At 37.8% G+C, this 14,746-nt stretch overlaps 1 long non-coding RNA gene across 1 annotated transcript; it reads right to left on the bottom strand.

Moving 5' to 3' along the window:
* Nucleotides 1-2,768: 2,768 nt before the first annotated feature.
* Nucleotides 2,769-13,496, bottom strand: LOC111090733. Its single transcript, XR_005353167.1, has 3 exons — nucleotides 12,700-13,496; nucleotides 12,048-12,135; nucleotides 2,769-4,676 (listed from the first exon to the last, which is right to left on the bottom strand). It is a non-coding gene; the product is annotated as an uncharacterized LOC111090733 (long non-coding RNA).
* Between the last annotated feature and the right edge of the window lie 1,250 nt (nucleotides 13,497-14,746).

The following is a 14,746-nucleotide window of genomic DNA, read 5'->3' as shown; positions in this document are numbered from 1 at the left end:
AAGAAGAGATTAGGATGGGGACAAAGAGGAGACCATGTGAGGACATAAGGGGGAAGATGGCCATCTGTGAGCCAAGGAGTATGGCCTCAGAAGACACCAGCCTTACCAAACTAGGTCTTGAACTTCCAGTCTCCAGAGCTATGGGGAAATAAATTTCTGTTGTTTCAGCCACCTAGTCTGAATATATCTAGCCAGATTGGAAGTAATGAAATTTAGGCTTTTGGTCTGTGACTCTCAACCTACATTTGACCTTGGGCATATTGCTTAATTTTTCCATTTGTAATTATAGTTTTCATATGTTTGTGTATTTTAAACTGCCTTATATCACAGCCTTTTCTTTTTCTGAGAGCACTTTGAATTTCCGTGGAGAAAATACTAACTCCTCGATCTCACTCCCCACAGTTGGGGTGAGGCTTATCTAATGCCTTAGCTTTAGATAGGGGCATGTTACTCAGGTCTGGCCCATCAGTATATTCTATGCCTTCATTGATGGACATGTGACAGAGATTTGGACAATGAGATTCCATTTTAGAACTTAATTTTGAAGTATTGAGCAATTAAACTCTATATATTTGTTGGAGCTGCTGAGGTATAGGGGTGTGCCCAAGGCTTCCACACTGGCAGCCACAGTAAAGGGCCAGACAGAGGATGAAGTCAACATGGAGAGAGCTAGGCCACAGATAGAAATATGGAACTGAGGACTCTGTGTGGGCCTCTGATTCAGCCTTGCCTGAAGCCAGTGATTTCCAGAATCCTGTCAATTAATAAGCCAGTAAATGCCCCCCCCCCCTCTATCTTCTACTTTAAGGCAGTTTAGTATACGTTTCTATCATTGCTACTGAGTCCTTAGTAATATAATGGCTAAATGCTTTGTCTCCTCCTCTGTGAAATGAGTACATTCTTGAAATGGTAACTATATTTTTCCCCCAAATTAAGTATCATGTAGAACACTGATCTTTCTCTAGTGTGTATGTGGCAAGAGGTAAAGAAAGGTAAAGAAAAGACTACCAGAGGTCACATGCAGGTATTTTTCCTCTCGGGGTCACTGAAGCTGCCAGATGGAAAGAGACAAGGACTGCTGTCGGGATACTTGATGGAATTTTTCTCTCCATCTCTGGCAGGACTCTAAGGTGTCAAACAAGCAAAGTAACTGGCATTAGAACTCTCATGGACAGAGGTATACTTGGGCCTGATAGTAATAGCAGAATTCAAGGAGCCATATCATTGGCTTTACCTAAAACAAAAACAAAGACCAAAACCAAAACCCAGGATGGTGAAAAGCCCATTGGGTTCAAGTGGAATGCATCATAATTAGTGTTTTTTTTTTTTAAATAGGAAATGTTTTATTGGGCCAAATCTATGATGGGTTTTGCCATTTATAACCATCTTTGGAATAGTGATTATTAACCAGCTCTGAAGAAGACCTTAAAAATGCATGAGCCTTCTACTCTCCAATACCAACCTGCTTATATAGTTTGCAATCAATTTCGAGGGCTCTCTACTTTCAAAGCCCACTTGCCTACTGGACCCATGGCCAAGACTCTTGCTCTGGACAGATATATCAAATGCATTGTTTACTGATTTATTTTCTAAGCTATTTAGATTTTCTGAATCTAGATTCTTTAAACTGCAATTTAGGCAACACTGCTAGATCATTTATTCAACTGCTGTTAACTTTTTCTTTCATTTTGGAGGTTGTTTTGTCTCTGATTTTATTTACCTCTGCATATAATCTAAGGAGGAGTTTCCTTGTTTATTTGACAAGTGGTTATTTGGTGCATGCTGTAGACCAGGAACTGTAGGAAATGCTGGTGATATAACTAGACTAAAGAGAAAGGAGTCCGGTCCCCCCTGGAATTTATGGGCTGTTGGGAGAACACAGGACTCAGGTGATATTAAATCAGCAGAATCTAATATTGGTCATTCTGTCTCTGGAGCGAGGGCACTAGTTCTGTGGGCCCAGATCAGCCAGGGACTGGAGTATGGAAGGGACTCTGGTATCAGAGGATATATAAAGGCTGCCCCTTTAGCTGGTCCAGCTTTGCAGAAGGACCAGCTTTGCTAGAGGGCATCACAGGGCAACAGACTTAGGAGGACCAAGGGTGGCTTATCTTTTACTGATGACTTCCAACTAGGATCAGAATTAGGATGAGGTGAATGAGTGAGACACTTAACCTCTCAGGTGGAAAACTGATGAAAATTCCAAAAACACCCTCTGCAATCAGTATCCAACAGGACCTTGAGGGAGTGAGGTGAGCCTTGCAAGGTCAAGGTGGGTTTCCTGTCTTTACTTAAAATTTTGATATTTTGTTTATCATGGACATCTTGATATTTTATTTATCACAGATAAATTCATTTTGATAGTTTAAAAACATTGCATTAAAATTTGATTTCTCTTGATTGCTGAGATTTTCGGTGCCCCCTTAAATTTTGTGCCCAAAGTCAAGGCCTCACTTTTCTCACTCTTGTTCCTGCTCTGCCTTGTGATATAGTGATAAGCACTTTGTTAAGAAATGTTTGCAGTGTATTGTTTTTACAGTTGAGTTTATATAAGATGTCTTTATTATTATTTATTTAGTTCATTTAATAATAATATCGATCATTTCATTTATTATAATAAACATTTTGTATACTATGTGATATGTACTTTTCATATACATAATTGGGGATATAATTATATAATCATAATCATATAATATAATATATAATAATTATATATATCATTAATTTGAATTCATAGAATCCTTAAAAATGTAAAGTAGGTGTTATTCAGAGTCAGCAGATTGAGACACATAGAGTGTCCAGGCATGTCATTTTTTGAATCAATGTCTCTTAACTTAACTGGGAAATCCCCAGGCATAGCATCACATCCGGTTCTGAAGGTTAGTCCTTGTCTACATCTGTACTGGCCAGCCACAAAGAGCTAGTGATGAAGAGTTAATTGTGTGAGCGGTGGCTGTGGCCGGCAGGCTGTCTTGAGAGCACTGTGCTCCTTCCGTGTCCTGGTCCTCTGTGCGGCCTCTCAGCCCAGACCTCAGCCCTCATGTTGGCCTTGTCTCCCATGGCTCCATGTCCTGTGTCTCTGTTGCTTCCTCTCCCCAATGTCCTGCTTGCTCCCGGATCTCCCCAAGATCAGACTTTACTTTGTGTTTCACCCTGACTTGTCTTGCTGGTATCTATCTGTCTCACACTTGATTTCTCCACCATCTGGAACAAGTTCTAGCAGCCTAATTAACTTGTAAAGTGTGTTCAGTTTGGATGGCGAAATCATCTTTCTTCCCTGTGACTTGAACCTCCTGACCTTTCCTCATAAAACACTCATGTCCTATTTGCTACCCTGTGCTCAGTTGTCATTACTTTGTGTTGACAGTTTTATTGTTTCCTGGTGACCCCTGTCCATCCACAATTACTATGGTATGTGGCAATCTACTTATTTCAAAGTTAAATGTGTGGGATAAAAATAAAACCAAAAAGTTCCACATTTGAGGGAGGAAAATAAATCCATGTTTTTAAGATATAACATATATTCGTTCATATATATAAAAATTCATTGTAATTTATCTTGCTAAATGAGTGAGTAGGTCTCTTAAACATATCTAGATATCAGCTAGTAATGCTTGGCTTTTTAGATCTTCCAGGCTTTTAAAATTATGCATATAAATAAGCAAACATCTAAGGAAATTTTTTCAAAGAAGCGAAGATCGACTACAAAAAGATATATTGCAGCAAGAAACAAAAAATGGCTTTAAGGTATTGACGATAAATGAAGATGATTCAGTCTTTCAAAATATCCAAAATTTTTACATAAAGTAAATGTATGTACAGGAAACTTGTGTGACCAAATCATAATTTGGGAATGAAAGTAATGAACAAAAAATAGTCTGGGTTATGTAACAGTATAGGGTGAGGGTAAGGAGACCGAAGTCTTTCCCTTCGTCACTATCACTGATTACAAAATAATCTTGGGTGGAATGTATACCATGTGGATGCCTCATGTTGGTAAGTAGACGATGGGGGCTAAAAAGAATGGCTTCCACCCAGTAATCTCTAAAGCTGATATAAATTAGTGTCACATAGCATAGCTACAGACATATATTTAAGGAAATCATTTATTTGTGGTTGCATTCCTGTTATGAATTTAAATAGGAAGGGACTATCGTTTACTTTTAAAAGTTGAAAGGCCAACAAAGATATGAAAAAAAAGTATGCTATATTCCATAGGAGGCCAAGAAGTCTGGAATTTTTTAAGATATAAGTAAGTTCTTCTTTGCATCTATATGCTCTTTATTTAGAGTGAGTTTTTATTAATTTCCATATTCCTCTTGGAGTCTGTGGAATTCATGTCTTCTGGAAGAATGAATGAGGAAGAAGAACATGTCTATTTGAGGAAGCAGGCCCTTGACAGTTTATCTTTGGATTAACTGATAATTTTTGTGAGTCAAATTGTCCAGGATTTTATCCTGAGTTTCTTCAGAGAAGTGAAGGGAGGCAAAAGTAACACTTCTCCAGTGCTTTGGGATGCTTGGGAAGAAGCTATGTGAGAAGCACAAAGTATCGCTCTCATTTGGCAATCGTGATTCTAAGGCATATTGAAGCAGACACTTGAATGCTCCAAATGACGAGATAATCCAGATAAACTTTACGCGTCTTGCAGCTTTTGAAGTTCTTAAAGCCAACTAGAGTGGAGGGATAAAAGACAAACCAAGTTCTTAAGTTAGTTCATATCATACACTTAGTGTCTCTGCTTCATATGAATCCCCAGCTGCCAGCAGCGAATACCACAGCCAAGCACCTAGAGTCAACTCATCTGCGCATGGACAGTTCTATCACACATAAGTGCTATGGATTACAAAAATGAGACTATCTTCCTAAGTAACTTGCTTTCTTTCAATTAACACAATACTGAGTAATTAAATGTTTCTCTATAATATCAGTTGTAAATGCAAAAATAGTTCTCCATTACATAAGAATGAATCAGAATTTAACCAAATCCCCGTAATTGGATATTCACAATATACATTAGAAGACTCCACCAACATATCAACATGGAAACAGATTAGATCTGACCTTTTAAATTTCCTAAAGCTGTTGGTAAACACAAAGCCTGTGGAAAGCCCACATGGATAGAGTCAGAAGCCCTCTGAGTATCACACAGTGGGTCAGAAGGGTGTGGGTCCTATAGACCTTGTAGGAGGACTAGATGCTTAAGTAATAATCCATGTGAAGTCATTGTGTAAACTGTATCAAGTGTACAAATGTGACTAAGGCTAAGAAATGACTATCTTTCAACATAGATCTGTTCATCATTCTTTCCATCCTAAGATATTAGCCTATATTTAATCATTAGTTAAGGTTTATATAGTTTTATTTTGAGTGTATCTTTCTTAGAAAAGCCTTTTTAAAAAGATTTTATTTATTCATTTATTTAAGGGGGGTGGGTTGCAGAGGAGCAGAGGAAGAGGGACGAGCAGACACTGCTGAGTCTGACTTGGGCTGGATCCCAGGACCCTGAGATCATGACCTCATGATCATGGCCGAAATCAAGGGTTGGATGCTTAACTAAGTCATCTTAATGCCCCTTAGAAGAGCCTTAATATGGACTCATGTATAGTTCAGTTGAAAACGTGCTCACGGCTTTATAACCAAAGGAACACATTTAGATTTATGAAGTCCTGTGGCTTGTATTGTCAGTGTAGCTGAGCAGAACTACATTTCCCAGAATGCCCTTTCCTGGTAGGTTTCAGGTTCATGTAGGCCATTAGGGAAATTCTTACAAGATTTGGAAGACCAAAATGAAGTCATAGCAGTCCAGTTATTTTTGGCAGGTTGGTTTAGCATGCCACACACGGGGCCACTGACATACATTGTTGCTGGTCTGGCCGGTCACCTCGCTGCTGTGGGCAGCACCCAGGCTCATCCTGCTCCCAGCCCCCACCAGATCAGCTCCTTCAACTTCTTCAAAAGTTGGGCCAGGTATGCATGTGGCTCTGCGGTTAGAGTACAGGTTTTCCTGCAGATTACCCCAGCAGCAGTATCTCAGAATGTGACTGTATTTGGAAATAAGCTCATGAGGGACCTAATCAAGGGAAAATGAGGTATATAGATGGGATCCTAATCCAATATGACTGGTGCCCTTGTAGGAAGAAGAGATTAGGACACAGACACACAGGGAAGCCTGAGTGGCTCAGTAGTTGAGCATCTGCTTTTGGTTAAGGGCATAATCCCAGTCTGGGGATCGAGTCCCACATCAGGCTCCTCATAGGGACCCTGCTTCTCCCTCTGCCTATGTTTCTGCCTCTTTCTCTCTGGGTCTCTCATGAATAAATAAATAAAATCTTAAAAAAAAAAAAAAAAGGATACAGACACTCATAGAAGGAAGGCCATGTGAAGACACAGGGAGCAGCTAAGCTGCAAGCTAAGGAGAGAGTCCTCAGAAGAAACTAATGTAGCTGATACCTTGAGCTTGAATTTTTAGGCTCCAGGATGGTGAGAAAATAAATTTCTGTTCTTTATGCCACCCGGTCTGTGGCGCTTTATTATAACAGTCCCAAAAAACTAAAATAGCATTGTTAGTTTTTATTAAATGACTCAGTTTCTATAAAAGCAATCTCTGTTGTCCGCTTAGATATACATCTCTATTTAACAAGTGACATAAGCTAGTCCCACAATAAGCATACTCTTGAACTTGGTACCCACCTACCATTTAGCAAAAATCAAGCTGAAATAATATTTATGAAAGGAAGTTTGCTCAAAGGCCATTTATTTCATGAATTCCACCAGATATTCTAAAGCTTACCTCTGGAGCAAACTTTATCCTCTTCTGTGTAATGTTGGTTCAGCATTAGATTGTGTTTAATAAATTACTTTTTTATTAAGGTGTCATCAGCATAGAGCAAAGAAAATTCTAGAAAGGGTTTTGAGAAATGTATTTGTGTGTCTACGGAAAGGTTGCTACTGAAAACATTGCATGGGATTGTTGCTAAAAGATCCCTAAGGAGAAATTCTGACTAACCTAAGTACCAAGAATATCAGTTCTTCTCATAATCAATTAATCCAAAGATTAACTTAGTATTTAGTTTTTTCAAGGATGGCTAGAAAGTTGGATAATGGTTCTTAAGCTTAATATGCAAAAGAATCACCTGAGGAGCTAATTCTGAAACTGAGTGAATAAAGAAATGTGACAAAATATTCAATTTAGAATAAAGCTTAGTCTGATCAAAAAAATTTAAACTGTTTCTTTAGGTAATATTCAACTCCTCTTAGATAAAATTGCTTTGGTCCAGTTTCCCCTTATTTTCCTTCCTAGGATGGCATATGGGTTTATGCGGGGGCTTCAGTGTCTATGGTAGTGAGTGGGTGGAAGGGCCTCTTTGCTTTTCTGGTTCTTGAGTGTCCACTGGTTTCAGACCCTTGACCTTGGTTCTCTACCATGCCTTCCACCTAGTCTCGTGACCAGCCCACCCTGTTCTACCTTCTACTGTGGTGCCACTTTGTCCCAGCACAGCAGCTACCACATCAGTCTGGCTGGCTCACAACTCAGATGCCCACATGCCAGGTCTTGAGGGAGAATCAGAGGTGTCAACCCAGATCACACTCCCTCTAACCATGTGGTGTACTTTCTATTTAATTAGGCTGAATGGTTGTATGTTGGTGTGGAGTCCTCTGCACCATCACCTTCTCCTTGACTCCCAGATGGAGAAAAGAGGCAAGAGTCCCTTCTCTTTAAGGTTTCTTTCCTTAAATAAAACAAATCACCCTTGCTGAGTAAAAGCCTGAGAGAGGGACATCACGAGACAGGACTGAACACTTGACTCTCATTTCTTCCTTCCTCCTCTGCTCCCTATAAATCCCCAAGCTGGAAATAGCTTTTGTTTTTCTTTACCTACATTTTGATCTCCTTCTACTATGGAGCAAGAGATTTCCTGTCATTGCATTCATGGGTGGAAATGGAATTTTTTCAATAGTAAGAAGAAGTCAGTGGGCCTGGGTCCTCCTGCATTGCTTGTTGATATACTGAAGGATGAAATAAAAGCATTTGGGAAATCCCTTCTTTCTAAGAAATGCACGGCTCTTAAGCTTATTGACTTTCTGCTAAATCCTATTTTGTATGTCAGATGCTGAATATCACATCAGTATTTATTTTTATTTTTCTCTCCCTAACACATCTCCCCAAGCAGATGGGTGCTCTGAGACACGTACTTGGAAATGCAAAACAAATAAAGCACATTTATAATTTAAAAATTGTCTCTAATATGTACTGCTCTATTATAAATAATAATAAAAGATACCAGAAAAAAAAAGAAAAAAAAAAAAAGAAAATGGCTTTGAAAGTGGGGAAGAAAGTAAATAATAAACTCGAAGTCATCAAAACTGATTTCTTCAGCCCTGGTTGCAAGAAGCAGTCCTAAAGGCATAGATACCAAGAAAGAATAGTTAGTGTCAGTGCCATATATTGGTGCTCTAATTTGGTACATCTATTGATAGACATTTAACTACTTTGAAAATTAGATGTGGATTATGCTATGACCTGACTAAGGATTTAAGGAGTGAGGTCAATATTTCCAGGAGTAGTAGGATGCTGGCAAGTAATCCGCATTTTCTTTGCTTCAATTTCTTCTCTTCACTTTTACAAAGTTTGATAAAATCATTCTCTCATCTTTCTTGCTGACCTCAAATGAATGTGGTGGAGGAAAAAAAAGTGAAGAATAAAGGTCCCTTTAGAAAAAGGTCAAGATATTAAATTTATTACATCATTTATTGTTACACATCAGGAATGGGCAGCTTTCTTATTCTGTATCCTGAATAAAGGAACCCTGGCAAACTGGTGGGCAGTTTTAAAAACTTTGAAAAGAAGTGAGTCTTCCTATTTCATTTCACATGCCTCACTTCTTGTTTTGAGCGAGACTGAGATAAAAGGAAGACTTAGAAATACATGGTCATTGGACATGTAGACAGGGCAGGAGGAGAGACCCAGCATGTGACATTAGGTGCCACGTGATTCCAAACAGTAGCCAAACCTCAGCGAGGAAAACAAGGACATCTACAGTTAGAGAGTAACAGGAAAAATTTCAGAGCAGGATCACTTTCATTTGAGGGGATTTATTATTTAGGCTTGTACAGCAAGCACACACAGCTGGCTACAAAATCCTTGAAGATTCTGAGAGCTTTACAGTTGGCTTAATTATGGGCCCCCTCATTTCTCTTTTCTTCCACAAAGAATCCTTGTTTTGTCTAAAGGTTGTTACCAGCTTTAAATTCCATCTTTACCATGAATGTGAGATGTGGTTTTTGTTATTTTTGGATCTACCCTGGTCTCCATTTTCCATCTCCAAAGTCCTGTCCTTATGCTCTTTTAGACCCAATTTCTTTTCTCCCCCATGTGTTTTTGTAGTAGTAAGGACGGACATGCCATCACTTTTTTTTAATTGAAAATACTATAGTAAAGCTCGGCCATGAATATATTCTGGTGGCATGGCTTGTAAATGAGAAATTTTTTAAAAGATGCCTTTCTTGATGAATCCAGTAGTATTGTCTTGGTTAAAAAAAATGATGGCAGGGTGGAGTCTCCTCTTCTCCCAAGCACCTCTGATCCCAGTGTACAAATAATGTTTATATTCCAGTTCACAGGAAAAAAAAAAAAGGAATGTGAAAATATTTCATTGAAAGCTGACAGCTTTAACGAACTTTAAAGGTTAACCCTGGTGCTAGTTAACATATCTATTCATGTCTCCATCAGCCTATTGAATTACTCAGCTGAACACGCACACAAAAGCAAAACTTGAAAAAAAAAAAACACCCAGAAAGACAACATTAATAATTCATAAATACTGGAGGCTGGTGACTGACAATTTTCCCCCTACTGTGTTGAAGTCTGTTAAGAACTGAATCCTGATAGCTTCTACATTACTTTAGAAACTCAGTGAGCAACCCTGTCCAAGAATGTTAATGTTTCTGTAAGTGGTTAGCTACCGAAACAGTGGATTTCTATCCCCTCAAGCACTTGTTCATGTCCCTTTGGATTAGTATAAGGTACAGCTTTTCATGAGATGTTTAACTGACAGTTTTTATATTTGAATTTCTCAAGCATCTGCAGACCATAAAGAACTCCAAATTCAGCCATAATCCTCTGTTACAAAGTAAATCGGCATTTCTGAACAGATTCCAGATACCAATTATAGCATTAATGAAGATATACAATCGTGTTGTCTGCCTGGGCAGGGTTAGAAGCGATGTTGCTCCTGACAGGGCTGGCCTACCTCGGAATTCACCATCCTCCCTCTTCCACATGCATAAAATTGTGCTGATCAAACCTTCCCATTAAAAAGAGGAGTTATGAACATCTTTAAGGATTAACCATTTTCCTGGGGACATAAGGGACAAATACCACAACTGTTTGTTGCCTGACAGTGAATTGATTTCAGGGTCTTGTCTAGGAGCAATAAACACTCAGGCTTGATGTTATTAGAAAGATATAGAAAAGAGATGCCATGGAGGACTGAGATGGGAACTTTGGACCCTCCCGCTGGTGCCAATGGCCTTTCTCATCATGGGTTTGCTTCAAAAGGGCTCCATGGATGTTGTCTATCTCATGGCTGATGTTTCTACCACTCAGTAATGATTAAACTCTCTTTTATGTTCCCCACCCAGAGATTTTAATTGTCTGTCACACCTGCTCTTTGGAAAAGCAAGTGGAAGAAAGGGGTCTTCTCAGAATTGGAACTGGTTGACAAGAGATTCTCTATGATTCTCATAAGCCAGCTTCTAAATAGGAAATGATGGTGGTAGTCCAATGTTAAAACCCTTATGTGGCTTCCTAAATTTCAGGGTTAGGAAGGCTTATATGAGGAAGGTTTACATGAGGGACAGTTAGAGAAATAACCCAATCTCTGCCCTGATTAGCAACAAACTTGTTTCTATTTCTCTTACATTGCATTTATGGCAACAAACAGAAACTATTATATTAACTAGTTAAAGTCCTTACTCATTAAAATTTTAGTCTCAGAAACAGCCTCTAAAGGATGTGAGTTTTCAAGAAGCTGTTGCAGAGTAGAAACTCAAAAATAATTGATTACCTTAATGGATTGGCTTCTGTATTAAGCAATAAATAAAGCCCAAAACATCTACCGAGCACCTTCCCTCTAAGAAGGACTTCACCAGGTATGATGTCTGTGTTACTCATTTGTAATGGAGGCGGTTTGAAATCCTGCACTGCTGATCAATGACCATGTAAGAATGGACAAACTGCCTAAGCCTTCTGACTCTGTTTTCTGGTCTGCAAATGGAGGATAATAGTATTTACCTAATAGGGTTGCAGAGCAGTTTAAATAAAATAATGTAGATGAAATATCTAGCAGAATTAAAAGTAAGTGCTATTTCTTCCCCTTACAGTGGAATCAGAGTGATCTTTTAAAAGGTATTGTGTGTGTGTGTGTGTGTGTGTGTCTATGTGTGTATTGTTTACTGTGATCCTGTGAGATAGAAAAAGCAGTCTTTGATTACTGCTATTTTTCAGATGAAAAAAATCCAGGCACAAAGTAATGAATGTGATTTGTCCAAGTTTGCATCTAATTCCAAATTGGCAGGTGTCTATAACTTTTCTTCTTTATACTATTTCTGTATCTAGTGACTTTTTGCACCAACTTATAAGGAAGTTCATATTAAATAATAAATACCTTACTCCTAAGTATTTCAGTCAAACTTTGTCATTGGGCTAAAAGTTATAAGTTAACAGGAGGAAGAAAAAGGTTTCAAAGAGCGCTGATGCAATATTTAGTGGTCTATGCTTTTTATAGAAAAAAAATGTAATAGTTATCATAGCTAATAGTTATTTTGGGCTTGCTAAGTATCGGAAGCTGTGTTAAATGCTATAAAGATATTAACTTTTTGAATTTTATTAGAGAGAGAGAGAGAGAATGCAGGTGAATGGGGGAGTGGCAAAGGGAGAGAATCACCAGTAGACTCCTCACTGAGCTTGGAGCCTGAAGAGGGGCTCAGTCTTGTGACCCTGAGATCATGACCTGAACCAAAATCAAGAGTTGAATACTTACCCAACTGAGCCACCCAGGTGCTCCTTAACTTTTTAACCTCTTGCAGAAATCCTAGGGTATTGATACTGTCAGCATCTCCATTTTATAGCTAAAGAAACAGAAGCATGGAAAGGTTCAGTAAACAGCACCAAATTACCTATATATAGTGGGTGGTGGAGCTGTCTCTCAAACCCAGGAGTTGTAATCAGAATTCACAATACTTAATGCCTTGATTTTACATCCCAATTGTTTATATGAAATATAAAATTGTGGTAAAAGAGACAATAATGTCTCAACATGTTTATGATTTTGACATTCCTTGAGGTTGAATTTCAAAGTTCTTTAAGAATAAAGGAAAAATTTCAAGGAATTCAATTAATGCTCATTCTGGTCTATATAAATTTTTATTTTTATAATTTCTTTTTAATCTCTTATTTAATAAATAAAAATTTTAATACAAAATTGAATGACAGGTCAGACAAATGCAATGGTGCAGGTGATCTACTTTTTGTATCTGAGACTATGTTCACTTTATTATAAAAGAGGATGTCAATTATAATTTTGTCTCTAAATCCAAATTTAATTAATATGGATTTAGTCATAGCATTTCCTCACCTATACAGAATTCTCAACTATACAGAATTTTAGATATTATTAAAAACATTATCAATACCTTTTTCTTGAATTTTTTGGTCCCTCTCCATAGCCTAGAGACTCATAGGACAGGTGGTTTAATCATTCCTCAGCTTGATCATATTTTAGAAAATTTAACTTTGAAATCCGGAATTCTCTTCTGTCCAATGTGCATTTGACAAAATCTATTTGATTTTTTTTCCTTGAAGATTTGAGGCAGTTTGTAACACAGCAAACCAAAACAAAATAAAAAATCAGGATCAGATAAAAAGAAGAGCATAATTATACACAGTATAAGGCTCAACCCTTGTTGCCAAAGCTGGTGTGAGAATTTGGCTTTAAGCCATTGTGTAACTCCTTGAGGGCAGTGAATGGATGTAATAAACACTGACCTCAACTACATTTTTATAACCTATAAAACACTAAATTTCATATGGCCTGATTATATGATGACATTTGATAAAAGCTGAAGGTAAACATTACTCTCTTAGGGATATGCTAATGTGTACCAAATATATCACTTTCTGGTAGCTCAGCTTACTTCAAGGATGCAAGTACCTAGAGAAGTTAATGGATTATATAAATATTTTCAAGACTTTTTTTTCTATATTACAGTTACTTTGCAAAAGTCTCATGAACTTTCTCTCCCAAATTTATAAAACATATATAAAGATACAAAGCAACATAAATGCTTATTAATCTTTCTCTCTCCTCTCCTTCTCTTTCCTTTCCTGTAACTGTATATCCATAATTGATGTGTATTAGTCTGTTCCACAATAAACAATGCAAAAAATGCTAGATCCAATGCTTTAAAATATCTTTTTTATTTTCTTTTTTAAAGATTTACTTATTGGTTTCAGAGAGAGAAAAAGCACAAATGGGAGGGACAGAGGGAAAGGGAGAGAAAATCTCCAGCAGACTCCGCACTGAATGCCGAGCCTGATGTAGGGCTTGATTTCACAACCCTGAGATCACGACCTGGGCCCAAACCAAGAGTCAGATGCTTAATCAGCCTCCACCTTTTTCTCTTTCTTCTTTCTTTCTTTCTTTCTTTCTTTCTTTCTTTCTTTCTTTCTTTCTTTCTTTCTTTCTCTTTCTTTCTTTCTTTCTTTCTTTCTTTCTTCTTTCTTTCTTCTTTTCCTTTCTTTTTTAAAAGATGTATGGCTGAGCTAGGGTTATAGATTCTGAAATAATCAAAGTTCGAGGTCAGTGAGAAGGAAAAGAAGAAATAGGAGAGAACTGAAGCTGGTATTTGCCTTGATGACATCTGCTGAACTCTATAAGCTAGGCCCTATGTTCTGAAGTTCCACATGTGGGGAATAGGAGATAACACCTGTAACCCAAGGAGAATGGGATGGCAGGTCAGCACCTTCCACATATGGCTGAAGTCAACACCTTCATTTGGTACCTTGGAAAAGTATATGTCTTTCATAAGGAGACTAGCCTGTTTTGTCTTTGGTGAGAAAAATATAGTCTTCTCAGAGAAGTTAAAAAAACAAAGGCACAATCACCACTTTAACTGGAAAAGCTCATCAGTAAGAGAAATTCCAGGTTGTTAGTACTGCCAGGTCCATCTAGAAAACAAACAAACATGAATTCTATCTGGAGGGATGAATAAACCATAAACTCAGGAAGAAGAGGCACAGAGCTTTTGACAGTTTCATGGTACTCAGAAGACAAGAATTGGAATTCATTGCTCTTCAAAATGAGGAACTCTGAAAAATGCTCCAGGCTTTAAATTGAGTCTCCTGAGGGGTAAGCCCTGGGAATAAAGATAAACTGAAAATAGACTAGATCTTCCAAAAACTGACACCAAATCCCAAATCATCTCAATCTCTGATTGGGTAAAGATGATCAGCCTCTCATCCAGCTGCTTGTCTGAAAAATAGTAAATTATCTCTATGGAAAGAAAACAGCATTTAAAACTTCTGCATTTAAAAAATACATTACATCTGAGATTCAAAAAAAAAAAATTACCTGATATGCCAAGAGGACTACTTACTAAAAACCAAGAGGAAAAATATCAAAGATATAGACCTTTAGGTAATCCAGGTACTGACATTAATAACTTTAGAAAGAGGTGAATG

Source organism: Canis lupus, chromosome 1 (assembly GCF_011100685.1).
Source record: "Canis lupus familiaris isolate Mischka breed German Shepherd chromosome 1, alternate assembly UU_Cfam_GSD_1.0, whole genome shotgun sequence".
NCBI classification, from domain to species: Eukaryota; Metazoa; Chordata; class Mammalia; order Carnivora; family Canidae; genus Canis; species Canis lupus.
Note: the sequence above shows the minus strand (reverse complement) of the source record. Positions and strands in the feature narration are given on the sequence as shown.